The sequence below is a fragment of the Heterodontus francisci genome, chromosome 19, assembly GCF_036365525.1.
Source record: "Heterodontus francisci isolate sHetFra1 chromosome 19, sHetFra1.hap1, whole genome shotgun sequence".
In the NCBI taxonomy this organism is placed as follows: Eukaryota; Metazoa; Chordata; class Chondrichthyes; order Heterodontiformes; family Heterodontidae; genus Heterodontus; species Heterodontus francisci.
The window spans coordinates 38,025,102-38,037,942 of NC_090389.1; positions in this window are offsets into that span (position 1 = coordinate 38,025,102).

Sequence of the window (12,841 nt, forward strand, 5' to 3'; positions counted from 1 at the left end):
AGACTTCTTTACTCCTGTACTCAAAACCCCTTGTGATGAAGGCCAAGATACCATTTGAGAACAAAGAACAGGACAGCACAGGAACAGGCCATTCGGCCCTCCAAGCCTGTGCCGATCTTGATGCCTGCCGAAACTAACATCTTCTGCACTTCCGGGGCACATATCCCTCTCTTCCCTTCCTATTCATATATTGTCAAGATGTCTCTTAAACGTCGCTATCGTATCTGCTTCCACCACCTCCCCTGGCAGCAAGTTCCAGGCACTCACCACCCTCTGTGGGAAAAAAACTTGCCTCGCACATCCCCTCTAAACTTTGCCCCTCGCACCTTAAACCTACGTCCCCTAGTGACTGACTCTTCCACCCTGGGAAAAAGCTTCTGACTATCCACTCTGTCCATGCCGCTCATAACTTTGTAAACCTCTATCATGTTGCCCTTCCACCTCCGTCGTTCCAGTGAAAACAATCCGAGTTTTTCCAACCTCTCCTCATAGCTAATGCCTTCCAGACCAGGCAACATTCTGGTAAACCTCCTCTGTACCCTCTCCAAAGCCTCCACATCCTTCTGGTAGTGTGGCGACCAGAATTCCACACAATATTCTAAGTGTGGCCTAACTAAGGTTCTGTACGGCTGCAACATGACTTGCCAATTTTTATACTCAATGCCCCGACCAATGAAGGCAAGCGTGCCGTATGCCTTCTTGACTACCTTATCCACCTGCGTTGCCACTTTCAGTGATCTGTGGACCTGTACGCCCAGATCTCTGTGCCTGTCAATACTCCTAAGGGTTCTGCCATTTACTGTGTAACTCCCACCTGCATTAGACCTTCCAAAATGCATTACCTCACATTTGTCCGGATTAAATTCCATCTGCCATTTCTCCGCCCAAGTCTCCAACCGATCTATATCCTGCTGTATCCTCTGACAATCCTCATCATTATCCGCAACTCCACCAACCTTTGTGTCGTCCGCAAACTTACTAATTGCTTGCTGCACCTACATGCTAGCTTTTAGTGACTCATTAACAAGAACCCCCAGGTCCCTTTGGACATCAACACTTCTAACCTGTTACCATTTAAGAAATACTTTGTCTTTCTGGTTTTTCTACCAATGTGGATAACTTCACATTTTTTCACATTATATTCCATCTGCCATGTTCTTGCCAATTCACTTAGTCTGTGCAAGTCCCCTTGAAGCCTCCTTGCATCCTCCTCGCAACGTACATTCTCACCTAGTTTTGTGTCATCAGCAAATTTGGAAATATTACATTTAGTCCCCACATCCAAATCATTTATATGGATTGTGAAAAGCTGTGGCCCCAGCACTGATCCTTGTGGTACCCCACTAGTAACAGCCTGCCTTCCTGAGAATGACCCATTTATTCCTATTTTCTGTTTTCTGTCTTCTGTCAACCAATTCTCAATCCCTACCAGTATATTACCCCCCAATCCCTTGTGCCTTAACTTTTTTACGAATCTCCTGGGCTGAATTTTAAGCGCGCCACCAATAGCGACAGTGCACTCTCATCTCGGCGATCTTCAGGCCGGCATATGCTGTCGCTGAGCCCCCACAATATTTTGCACGGGGGGCTCATTTAAATTGAGGGGGTGGAGTGGCTGTCCCTGATGACGGAGAGGGGGCAGATGCTCCGTACCCGGCAATGGCATCTGGCACCGGTGCCATTTTTAAAGGGCTTCAAGCCCTCAGCAATTTTAATTTTTAAAGTTACATCACAGTACTTTGTCCTCAAAAAATTAAATAAAAGCTGGAGGCCCTTTCCCATGATCCCCCAGCACCTCCGGCTGCCACCCCCCCCCACCAACCTCATTACATTTGCCCTTCAACCCATTCCCACTATTCCCACAGCAAATAAAAAGTGTTTTCCCTCACTCCCCTTGGCACTGATAATTTCACTCCAAACGGAGTTCCGAAGGCACAGAAGTTGTGGCTGGAATGTCAGCATGGGATGGCCACGGGACAAGGTAAGTTAATTTGCATGCATTAACACTTATCGTTCCATTGAAATGAAGGGGGCTGCATTGAGAAATGTGGCAGGGCCTTCTTGGCGTCAGGAGTCATGGCGGACCTTTCTCGGAAGAATTTTCCGGGCCACCCCGCCACAACACCCAATACTGGAGGGCTCATAAAATTCAGCCCCCTGTGTGAGACCCTTATCAAAAGTCTGAAAATCCAAATACACTACATCCACTGGTTCTCCTTTATCTATGCTGCAAGTAACATTCTCAAAAGAACTCCAGGTTTGTTAGATATGATTTCCCTTTCCTAAATCCATGTTGACTCTGCCCAATCATATAATTATTTTCTAAGTGTCTGGTTATCCCATCCTTTACAAAAGATGCTAACATTTTTCCTACTGCTGACGTCAAACTGACAGGTCTATAGTTCCCCGTTTTCTGTCTCCCTCCTTTCTTAAATAGTGGGTTACATTTGCTACTTTCCAGTCTGCAGGAACCTTTCCAGAATCCATAGAATTTTGGAAGATAACCACCAATGCATCCACTATCTCTATAGCCATCTCCTTCAACACTCTGGGATGTCACTTATCTGGTCCAGGGGATGTATCAACCTCCAATCCAGTTAATTTTTCAAGTGCTACCTCTTTAATAATTTTTTTCAATTCCTCATTTTCACAAGTCCCTTGGTTCCCTAATATTTCTGGAAGATTTTCTGTATCTTCCTCCAAGAAGACAGACACAAAGAAATTGTTTAGTTTCTCCACCATTTCCCTATTCTCCATTTTAAATTCTCCTGTCTCCGCCTGTAATGGACCCACATTTGTCCTTGCTAATCTTTTCCTTTTCACATACCTAAAGAAGCTTTCACAGTCCACCTTTATATTTCTCGCTAGCTTGCATTCATATTCTCTTTCTGAAAGATTGCGACAAACACATGGGGTGAAGTTAGAAGCTGAAATGATTTTTAAAAAATTATTTTAAAAATCTACTTTAAAAAATCAAGTAATTAATCATGAGAATATTTACCATCATTCCACAAATATAAAATTATTTTTTCAGGGCCAGATTGCTTGTTCAGCAGTAGTTATTTTTCAGAACGCAGTTAAAACACCCAGTTACCATTGAACAAGGCTTAACTTTTTTGGGGGTTTCTAACAGCGATGTGAGAGTGGCAAAAGGGAAGTTCTCACCAGATCAACTGATTTCACTGATTGCTGGCTCTGGGGGTAGAGGGATGGGATCCACAGTTCAGTTTGTGGCAGGGCAGTGAATGACAGACTGCAACTTCAGGGCTCCCAGGTTAATATGCGCTTGTGCTAAATCTTCAAGTTCCAGTCAGTTTCAGAGGGATAGTGACGGTGAGCACTGATAGTTCACCTTCAAAAAATCCTACAAAATCCAGGCCATTATGTGTAATCTGTTAATTTCTGTAATTTATTTCTTTCATAGGGTTATATATTTTTCCCAAATTTACCTCAAAAGCCTTTAAGATTTTTTCCCTGGTCATTTCAGCTCGCACTTTTTCTACCCCACTTCGTTCCATCCCATGTTCAGAATGTCCATGAGTGCAGTTAATGGACAATATCATATTTCTACAGCTTTCTATAAAATTTGCAGCATTAAAAAAAATTTAATCCGGGTTGGGATTTTTTAAAAAATCCTGCTTTAGATTCAGGCTTGACCGTGTGTGCTCGGTCTAAGTTTTGTGATGTAAGCTATTGCTGATTGATGCATATGATTAAATCTTGCAGATGGTTCTTGCAAGTGTGCTTTTTGGAATTCATGCAATTCTTTAAACAGTTCTAAGTTATAAATTCTGTTCATAAGGCAAAAGTGTCATATTTAAAATGGTTTCTGCCAGTTAGCATTTTAAAATTCTGCTGGTTCCCTAATCATAACTCATTATTCCTAATTCTTTCAAGTTCAATCAAATAATTTCTTTTGAATTAGTCTGTATGATGTGGGTTATTTCAGTAGTATGGGTTGGCAAAATGTAATGCTATATTAAGACTACTATAATGAATTAATTTAGATTTTTTAAATTACTCAATTTACCAGTTAGATTTGTTGCTCTGTGCTGTTTCTGGATAGGTGAAAAATGATTGCTTTTGTTCTGAAATGTAGATACATTTGAGATATTTAAGTGCCTTTGGTCAAATGGTAGTGTAGCAAATATACGCAGACAGTACACTCTCTAACACGTTTAAGAGCTTTATACTTGTTCAAAATATGAGTTTATATTGGAGATGTACAAAAATGTTGTGTCAGGAAATTATACAAATAAATGTGTTTATGATGTACTTTTCAAGAGATTTTTAGACGGGTTATTTGTCTTCTCATGGGGTATGGGCGTCACTGGCAAGGCCAGCATTTATTGCCACCTATTGAGCTGCTTCACTTCGTGTGGTGCAGGTACACCCACAGTGCTGTTAGGGAGAGAATTCCAGGATTTTGATCCAGTGATGATAAAGGAATAGCGATATATTTCTGAGCCAGGATGGTGTGTGTCATAGAGGAGAACTTACAGGCAGTGGTGCTCCATATTCCTGTGCCCTTATTGTTCTAGGTGGTAGAGGTTACAGGTTTGGGAGGTGTTGTCGAAAAAGCCTTGGCTCGTTGCTGCAGTGCATCTCATAAATGGTACACATGCAGCCAAGGTATACTGGTGAGGGGGTAAATGCTTAAGGTGATGGATGGGGTACAAATCAAGCAGGCTACTTCGTCCTGGATGGTGTCGATCTCCTTGAGTGTTGTTGAAGCTACACACATCCAAGCAAGTGGGGAGTATTCCATCACGCTCCTGACCTGTGCCTTGTAGATCATAGACAGACTTTGAGGAGTCAGGTGGTGAGTTACTCATCGCAGAATTCCCAGCCTCTGACTTGCTGTTGTAGCCTCGTCCAGTTAAGTTTCTGGTCAAAGGTGACCCCCGCCCTCTCTTTCTCCCCCCTCCCCCCCCCCCAACGAGGTTGATGGTGGGGGATTCAGTGATATCAAGGAGTCATACAGCACAGAAACAGGCCCTTCAGCCCATCATGTCCGTGCCAGCCTTCAAGCACCAATCTATTCTAATCCCATTTTCCAGCACTTGGCCTGTAGCCTTGTATGCTATGGCATTTCAAGTGCTCATCTAAATACTACTTAAATGTTGTGAGGGTACCCGCCTCTACCATCCCTTCAGGCAGTGTTCCAGATTCCAACCACCCGCTGGGTGAAAACATTTTCCTCAAATCCCCTCCACACCTCCTGCCCCTTACCTTAAATCTATGCTCCCTGGTTATTGACACCTCCGCTAAGGGAAAAAGTTTCTTCCTATCGACCCCCCCTCATAATTTTGTATAACTCAATCAGGTCCCCCCTCAGCCTTCTCTGCTCTAAGGAAAACTACCCTAGCCTTTTCAGTCTCTCTTCATAGCTGAATTGCTCCAGCCCAGGCAACATCCTGGTGCAGCATCTCGGTACCCTCGCCAGTGCAATCACATCCTTCCTATAGTGTGCTGCCCACGACTGTACATAGTACTCCAGCTGTGGTCTAACTAGCATTTTATACAGCTCCATCATAACCTCCCTGCTCTTATATTCTATGCCTCGGCTAATAAAGGCAAGTATCCCATATGCCTTCCTAACCACCTTATCTACCTGTGCTGCTGCCTTCAGTGATCTATGGACAAGTACACCAAGGTCCCTCTGACCCTCTGTACTTCCTGGGGTCCTACCATCCATTATATATACCCTTGCCTTGTTAGTCCTCCCAAAATGCATCATCTCACACTTCTCAGGATTAAATTCTATCTGCCACTGCTCTGCCCATCTTACCAGCCTATCTGTATCGTCCTGGAACCGAAGGCTTTCCTCCTCACTATTTAGGACACCAATTTTTGTGTTTTCTGCAAACTTACTAATCATACCTCCTATATTTGGGTACTGCCTGTGTGGAGTTTGCAAGTTCTCCCTGTGTCTTCGTGGGTTTCCTCCGGGTGCTCCGGTTTCCTCCCACTTGCCAAAGACTTGCAGGTTGATGGGTAAATTGGCCATTATAAATTGCCCCTAGTATAGGTGGGAGGGAACGATAGGGACAGGCGGGGATGTGGTAGGAATATGGAATTAGTGCAGGATGAGTATAAATGGGTGGTTGATGGTCGGCACAGACTCGGTGGGCCGAAGGGCCTGTTTCAGTGCTGTATCTCTAAACTAAACATATTCACGTCGAAATCATTAATGCACACTACAAACAGCAAGGGTGCCAACACCAATCCCTGCGGTACACCACTGGTCACAGGCTTCCAATCACAAAAATAACCCTCGACCATCATCCAAGGCCTCCTGCCACTAAGCCAATTTTGGATCCAATTTGTTAAATTGCCCTGGATCCCATGGGCACTTACCACCTTGACCAATTTCCCACTTGGGACCTTATCAAAAGCCTTACTGAAGTCCATGTAGACTACATCAATTGCTTTACCCTCATCTACACACTTACTCACCTCCCCGGAAAAGTTCAATCAAATGTGTTAGACATGGTCTCCCCTGACAAAGCCATGCTGACTATCCCTAATTAATCACTGCACCCAAGTGGAGATTAATCTTGTCCCTCAAAATTTTTTTCAATAGTTTCCCTACCACTGATGTTAGACTCACTGGCCTGTAATTACCCGGTTTGTAATGCTGTTGAGTGTCAAGGAGAAGTGCTTAGACTCTCATTGGAAATGGAAATGTCTATTGAAATTCTCTTTGCAAAATTGTAAGTATGGTCACAACAAATATCTCCATTTTATAATCCAAAATTCACTTCAGTTTTACAGCTATAAAGAAAACAAAGGTTTAGTTGAATAATGTGAAATATCCTCAGAGTTCATTTAAAAAGTCTCTCCTGACCACGATCCTGATGATAACCAGGTTTGTTTGCATGTTTTACAAGAGTGTAATTGCTGCCTTACATGCAGTAGCTTTCATTAATGTTTTGATGTTTTAAAAATCAAGCTTCTTAAACGTATTTACCCTTGACATTGCCAGCTATTCAACTGACATCTGTGCTTATATCGAATAATATTGTTTTTCTGGTGGTTAGTGCATGTTCAGTGTTTGGCTCATAATACCAATATGACCACATAGGCAGTTGTAATTCACCTGAAGTGGAAGTAATCAAACATCAATTGAAATATCATGAAAGAGCAACATGAGCAGGCTATGTCTGCACAATTTAACAGTAGACTGATCTTTTCTTCAAGAAAATCTTGGGTTTGAACAGTGTGGCTATAGAAGCATGGTACACTGAAAGCAGAAAGCCCTGCAATTTTCATGTCACAATGGTGTTCTATTATCAGACCCAATTAGTCTGATATGCTTCTGACAAAATCGCCTTTTTGAAAAAACAGAAATAGCAGATGGTAAAACAAAAAGCAAGTTTTACATGGAGCGCAACACATGGTATCACAGGTAGTGAGGTAATGTTGATCCTGCACTCTGCTATTTTTCCAAATTCTGTTACATCACTGGGAGATTGCCAAGGTCAAGACCAGGTGCTGTCCTACAGATGGGAGAGAAAATCAGAGAGCATATTACCAATCTTATCGTGGTTGACCCAAGTGTAGTATGGTAGAGGGTCTTGAAACTGCATTTCCTACCTGCTTGGATTGAATAAGATAATTGATTTTTCTTTAAAAAAAACATTTATATACAGAAAATTATGGCAGAATTTTTAAGAGAAAATAAAACTAAAGTGGGAAACTTTGAGACAATAATCTGAGAAACAATTAATTGGCACTTGGAAAAACATGAGCAAATGAGAGCCTGCAATGGATTTGTTAAAGACAAATTGTGTTTGAAGTGTTATTTGTTGAAGTAATGGAGAGGATTGATGAGGGTAAATCGGTTGATATTATGTATATCGACTTTCAAAGGCATTTGGTAAAATACCACATAACCCTGTTAGCAAAATTGAAGCTCATGGGATTAAAGGGACGGTGCAGCTTGGATACAAAATTGGCTAAGGGACAGAAAGCAGAGAGTGTGGTGAACAGTTTTTCAGACTGGAGATGGTGGTCTCCCAGGGGTCTGTATTGGGACCATTGCTCTTTTTGATAGAGTACATTATTGATCAGAACTTGGGTATACAGGACATAATTTCAAAGGTTACAGATGACACAAACTTGAAAATGTAGTAACCAACATGGGAGATTGTCACAGACTTCAGAAGGACATAGACAGGTGAAATGGGCAGATACATGGCAGATGAAATTTTACAAGGAGATGTGAAGTAATTCATTATGGTACGAAGAATGAGAAGAGGCAATATAAAGTAAATAGTACGATTTTTAAAGGATATGCAGGAGCAGAGACACCTGGGCTGTAGGTTCACAATTCCTTGAAGGGTGCAGGACAAGGTGGGAAGGCTGTTTTTTAAAAAGACATATGGGATTCTTGGCTTTGTATATAAAGGCATAGAGTAAAGAAGCAAGGAAGTTATGATGAATCTTTATAAATCATTGGTTAGACTCCAGCTGGAGTATTGTACACAATTCTGGGAACTACACCTAGAAAGGGTGTCAAGGTCTTGAGGGTACAGAGGAGAATTATGAAGCGTTTGATCCAGTAAATAAGCAGAAGCTGTTTCCAGTAGTAGAAGGGTCAGTAACAAAAGTACACAGATAAGAGGTTTGGTAAAAGAAACAGTGGTGATATAAATTATTTTTTTGCACAGCAAGTAGTTGTGATCTGGAGGTGAAGGTGAGGATTTTTTTTTGCACAGCTAAACTGGATTATATTGCCTGAAAAGGTCATGGGAGTAGATTCAATAGTAACTTTCAAAGGGGAATTGGATAAATACTTGAAGGGAAAAATTTGCATGGCTATGGGGAAAGAGAAGGGGAGTGGGACTAATTGGAGAGCACTTTCAAAGAGCTGGCACAGGCATGATGGGCTGACTGGCCTCCTGTGCCATTTTGTTCTGAGTTAGGTGATGCTGATATAAGAATTGCAAGTGAACGGTATCTACGCATGCTGATCAGAAACCTGAAAGGTAAATTAATGTCACATTTTGATTGTGTATTATTTAGATGATGAAATCCAATAATTGCAACACAGCAGACAGTTAGCTTTCAGAAGTTACCATACCTAATTGTGGCAAATCACTGTTGTGTGGAGTTAGCTAATCTTAATAACAGCAAGTACGGACACTAAAATTTGCTTCACTGCCCATAGGCTAGGGAGGGGAAGGGACGGATCAGTCGTAATTAATTGTGTTTGGTCAAAAGTACACAGTGGTGGACTTTGGGTGCAGACAGCATCAGACTTCCCTTTGTTGCTTCTCTTGGTCACCTGCTGTCTAGGCTCACAGAAGAATGAGCTTGTCGTAGGGTACTGGAGTGTGGCTGACTTGTATGCAAGTGTGACTCAACTCAGAAATGTAGAGAGAAAATTGCAAGGAAAAGCAACATTTAGAAAGCTGTCTGTACTGAGAAAATGGTTTGACATTTTAACATTTTTACACTGAAAATAGAATACATAAAATGTTATGTTAACATGGAAATTGTTGTAAAATGACATGTATTAGACAGAGTTCATGGAAAAAAAAGGGAAGAAATGGCAAATTATGGGACAAAAGAAGGCTAATTAGTCCATCATGCCTGTGCCAATGCTAGCTGTTCAACTGGAGCTATGTATTATTAAGTTCATTTCTCTGCTCTTTTCCTTTATTGCATATTCGTTTACAAATACTTTTCCAATTCTCTTAAGTAACAATCCATTCTGTACCCCAATAGCTACCTTGTGAAAGATTGCCATCTCTAATGTGAAAAAAATCTGCTAAACTCTCCTTTTGTTCATTTGGAGAGATTGCTATCTTTGTGCCCCTTTGTTGCTGATTTGCCTGCTGTCATTTTCAAAGCCTCACTTATCCTTTTTTGTACTGTAGCCCCAATTTTTCAAGGTTTTCTTCTTACCTATAACCGCTCATTCCTCTTATCAGTGGCCTTTGCCTTCAGTTCTGGCATGTTATTCATAGTTATTTGTGTTTATGTATGTACATTTTATTGCCTATATCTTTAGATATCTGACCCTTTTGCATTTGAGTGTCAATGAATAACTCTGTAATCAGTCTCTTCCAATAGCCAAATTCCTCTCCACATTCTGTCTCCCTTTCCATATAGAATCATAACTTACGGCACTGAAGGAGGCCATTCGGCCCATCCTGTCAGTACTGGCTTTTTGAAAGAAAAGTGTGCATAGTTCCACATCTCCACTTTTTTTCATTCGCGGGATGAGCGTGTCGCTGGCTAGGCCAGCATTTATTGCCCATCCCTAATTGCCCTTGAGAAGGTGGTGGTGAGCTGCCTTCTTGAACTGCTGCAGGCCTTGGGGTGTAGGTACACCACAGTGCTGTTAGGAAGGGAGTTCCAGGATTTGACCCAGCGATACTGAAGGAAGGTTGATATAGTTCCAGCTCAGGATGGTGTGTGGCTTGGAGGGGAACTTGCAGGTGGTGTTCTCATGCATCTGCTGCCCTTGTCCTTCGAGGTGGTAGAGGTCACAAGTTTGGAAGGTGCTGTCAAAGGAGCTTTGGTGAGTTATTGCAGTGCGTCTTGTATAAGGTACACGCTGCTGCTACTGTACATCAGTGGTGAAGGGAGAGAATGTTGAAGGTGGTGGATGGGGTGCCAATCAAGTGGGATGCTTTGTCCTGGATGTTGTTTTGCTTCGAGTGTTATTGGAGCAGCACCCATCCAGGCATGTGGAGTGTATTCCATCACACCCCTGACTTGTGCCTTGTGGACAGGCTTTGGGGAGTCAGGAGATGAGTTACTCGCCACAGAATTCCCAGCCTCTGACCTGGTCTTGTAGCCACAGCATTTATGTGGCTGGTCCAGTTCAGTTTCTGGTCAATGGTGACCCCCAGGATGATAGTGGGGGATTCAGCAACGGTAATGCCATTGAATGTCAAGGGGAGATGATTAGATTCTGTCTTGTTTGAGATGGTCATTACTAGACATTTGTGTGGCACGAATGTTACTTCCCACTTCTCAGCCCAAGCCTAGATTTTGTCCAGGTCTTGCTGCATTTCTACATGGACTGCTTCAGTATCTGAGGAATCGCGAATGGTCTCAACATTGTGCAATCATCAGCGAACATCCCCAATTCTGACCTTATGATGGAGGGAAGGTCATTGATGAAGCAGCTACCCTGAGGAACTCCTGCAGTGATGTCATGAGACTGAGATGATTGACCTCCAACAACCACAACCATCTTCCTTTGTGCTAGGTGGAAACCAGTGGAGAGTTTTCCCCTTGATTCCCATTAACTCCAGTTTTGCTCAGACTCCTTGATATCACATTGAGTCAAATGCTGCCTTGATGTCAAGGGCAGTCACTCTCACCTCTGGAGTTCAGATTTTTTGTCCATGTTTGAACCAAGGCTGTAATGAGGTCAGGAGCTGAGTGACCCTGATGGAACCCAAACTGAGCATCAGTGAACAGGTTTATTGCTAAGCAAGAGCGCTTGATAGCACTGTCCATGACACCTTCCATCACTTTACTGATGATTCAGAGTAGGGGCGGTAATTGGCCCGTTTGGACTTGTCCTGCTTTTTGTGGACAGGACATTCAATGTAGCTGTACTGGAATGGCTTCACTAGGGGCGCAGCTCGTTCTGGAGCACAAATCTTCAGTACTATTACCAGAATGTTGTCAGGGCCCTTACCCTTTGCAGTATCTTGTTCCATCAGTTGTTTCTTGATATCACACGGAGTGAATTGAATTGGCTGAAGACTCACATCTGTGATGCTGGGGACTTCAGGTGGAGGCTGAGATGAATCATCCACTTGGCATTTCTGGCTGAAGATTGTTGCAAATGCTTCAGCCTTCTCTTTTGCATTGATGTGCTGGGCTCCCCCATCATTGAGAATGGGGATATTTGTAGAGTCACCTCTATCTGTCAGTTGTTTAATTGTCCACCACCATTCACAACTGGATGTGGCAGGGCTGCAGAGTTTAGATCTGATCCGTTGGTTGTGGGATTGCTTAGCTCTGTCTATCGCATGCTGCTTCCGCTGTTTGGCATGCAGGTAGCCCTGTGTTGTAGCTTCTTCAGGCTGACACCTCATTTTTAGGTATGCCTGGTGTTGCTCTTGGCATGCCCTCCTGCACTTCATGAACCAGGCTTTGTCCCCTGGCTTGATAATGGTAGAGTGGGGATATGCCGGGCCATGAGGTTACAGATTGTGGTTGAATATAATTCTGCTGCTGGCCCACAGTGTCTCATGGATGCCCAGTTTTGAGTCGCTAGATCTGTTTGAAATCTATCCCATTTGTCACGGTGGTAGTGCCACAGAACATGATAGTGGGTACCCTCAGTGTGAAGATGGGATTCGTCCCCACAAGAACTGTACGGTGGTCACTCCTACCAATACTGTCATGGAAAGATGCATCTGAAATGGGTAGATTGATAAGGATGAGATCAAGTAAGTTTTTCACTTTTGTTGGTTCCCTCTCCATGTGCCACAGACCCAGTCTAGCAGCTATGTCCTTTAGGACTCAGTCAGTAGTGGAGCTACCAAGCCACACTTGGTGGTGGACATTAAAGTCCTCCACCCAGAATATATTTTGTGCTCTTGCTACCCTCGGTGCTTCTTCCAATTGGTGTTCAACATGGAGAAGCACTGATTCATCAGCAGAAGGTTTCTTCGCCCATGTTTGACCTGATGCTATGAAACTTCATGGGGTCTGCAGTCAGTGTTGAGGACTTCAGGGCAACTCCCTCCTGACTGTATACCACTGTGCCGCCACCTCTGCTTGGTCCTGCTGGTGGGACATGATATGGCAGGGATGGTGATGGTGGTGTCTGGGACATTGTCTGCAAGGTATGATTCCATGA